The sequence below is a fragment of the Dendroctonus ponderosae genome, unplaced genomic scaffold, assembly GCF_020466585.1.
Source record: "Dendroctonus ponderosae isolate FM_Combo_2020 unplaced genomic scaffold, Dpon_F_20191213v2 Dpon_F_20191213_6, whole genome shotgun sequence".
In the NCBI taxonomy this organism is placed as follows: Eukaryota; Metazoa; Arthropoda; class Insecta; order Coleoptera; family Curculionidae; genus Dendroctonus; species Dendroctonus ponderosae.
Window position 1 is genome coordinate 3,938,930 of NW_026018814.1, and position 2,542 is coordinate 3,941,471.

A 2,542-nucleotide genomic window follows, 5' to 3' on the forward strand; every position below is an offset into this window, starting at 1 on the left:
AACCGGAATATTAAATACTTAATTGGCCCTCTCCAACGGCACTTAAACATTTTTCAAGAGTGGGCTGACACCTGGAAAATCAAAATTAATTCAGAAAAAACCAAATCCATGATAATTTCGAAACAAAGACTTCCCACTAACACACCCAAACTAATGCTCAACAACACCGAAATCCCACTTTCTAAATCTCTCAATATCTTGGCGTTATCATCGATTCTAGACTAAACTTTGTCGAGCACATTAACAAAATAATCTCCAAAGGAAGCAAAACAGCCGGCATCCTTTACTCTCTTTTAAACCAGAAAAGCAAGCTCACTCTGAAAAACAAAACTCTGCTCTACAAGCAAGTAATCAGGTCGCAAATATGCTATGCTGCCCCCATCATTAGCCAAACCTCCAAAAAAACCATAGGCAAACTCCAAATCCTCCGTAGGATGACAAGACCACCCTGGTACGTCCGTAACTCACAAATTCACGCAAACCTTCAAATCGAAACCGTGCAACAGTTCGTCTCAAAGCTCCATAAAAAGTTCAAAACTCGCGTCTTTAACCACCCAAACCCACTAATTAAAGACCCGTTTTCCCAAACTATCCCAAACCCACGCTACCTAACCCCGACAAGTCTAATGGCAGACCCCCCCCTGGTATCACCCGCCTTAAGCAGGTGATTCCCGACATCTCAAACCTCCTGGAAAATACCTAAACTCTCTAACTCTTTCAAATTTAAAACTCAAAACCAACCGCCACAAACCACTACGTTTCTCGCTCCGTTCCCCTACTTTTTTTCTTTTCTTCGTTCGCTCTCAGTCCCACAAACTCCCAAAACCCACACCCCCAACCCACCAAGGCTCTTGCAGGCTACCAGCAAAGACAAAAAGCCTTAAATGGCTATGTCTGCGTTAAACATCAAGTCACAGAGCAAAATGGTACTGGACTTTCAACGCCGTAGTTCACATCTTTCCGCTACCGGCCCGATCCGTCTCCGTTTTTGTATCCGATCATCTTCCGATTTTGTTGGCTATTCGATGGGTATTTGCTATCCGATTGTCGGAAGGAAAAACGGTCCGCATTTCGGGTTTTAATCGACATTTATCTACAGTAAGCTGTAGATATTTAAATATTTTGATTGGGCTTACAGAATTTTACTGATAGAAAACAAACTCAATTATTAATAATGAACATGATTCGTCGCAAGTATTAATTTATATTACTGTTTACACAGCAACTGTATGTAAGGACTCTGGCAAGGAATATTGGAAAAATAACTACTAAAGTGTACATTGTAAACTGTTCATGGAAATTTATTTACTACTTCAGGTTTTACTGTTTTAATTAAACCCGTCATTTTGTAGACATTTTTATTCTCTACAAATCATCTCGTTGGGCATTCCGATTACTCCATTATTATATAATATTATAGACCAAAATCGCGTCTTTGGCAATAAATTGTTAACATATGGACCGGAAATACGAGTGGAAAACAAATCCCTATTAATCTGATTATTATATTTTATATAATCACACAATTAGTTTGCTACTAGTATTTTTGTCACGTTAAAGCATTTTTAAATATCATGTTAGTTTGGCTTAATTCGGCAAGCTATAGTTTCCTAATAGAGCCTAAAACATAAAACTAAGTCTTATATCTAGTTCGGCTTTCAGTTTTCGATATTCAATGTAAACCATCCGAGTGTCTATATGAAAAACGGTAAAGCCAATTAATACATTTGGACTTAGTCTTAGGAATAGTTTGATAATCTGTGATTTGCACTCGTCCAAAAATCGGAACGGAAACTGAAACGCGTATGACGGAATGTTCTCTGATCGGAGTCGGATCGGAGTCGGATCGGATAGATGTGTACCGGCCTTAAGCCTGTGTCCATACGACGGTACGATGATACGAAAGTGTTTCTATTGGTTGGAGGTCTGTCAATTCGTCCGCCGTCTTACGAACTGATCTTACGATTGACAGATCTCCAACCAATTGAAAAACGTTCGCATCATCGTACCATTGTATAAACGGATACATGGCTTTACACGCCAGCTGATCTCGAAGGGCAACCATAAAACTCACTTTTCATTTTTATTTTTTTTATTTATTTCTTTATTTCAAATTACATTCTGATACATGCACATGTATAAAAAATACAAAATGAAATGGCGTTAAAAAACAATTGACTAAGGACATATTATACTAAAAGGTACTGTTGTTACATATTTAAATAGTCTCTAATACTATAAGGCTCTAACTCAATTAACATCTGTTTTAATTTATTCTTAAACAATTTTTCAATTCTTACTTTTTTAATGTTGTTTTCTAGTTTATTAAAGAATTTTATACCCATATAGTACGGACTCTTTTCAGACAGTGTTAGTCTGTGTGTTGGATACAAAATGTTTCCCGTGCGGGTGCTATGATCCTGGTTAACGTTGTTATCGTGTAAATATATACTCTTAAAAACACATAATATTGCCTCAAAAATGTACAGACCGTACACGGTTAAAACACCCTTTGATTTAAAAACCCCTTGACAAGACTGCA

General features: G+C 37.3%; 1 protein-coding gene across 1 annotated transcript in view; it reads left to right on the forward strand.

Moving 5' to 3' along the window:
* The window catches only part of LOC109534636 (chitooligosaccharidolytic beta-N-acetylglucosaminidase), a gene marked incomplete in the record, with an annotated part of 25,055 nt that overhangs the window by 15,351 nt on the left and 7,162 nt on the right, over positions 1 to 2,542 (forward strand).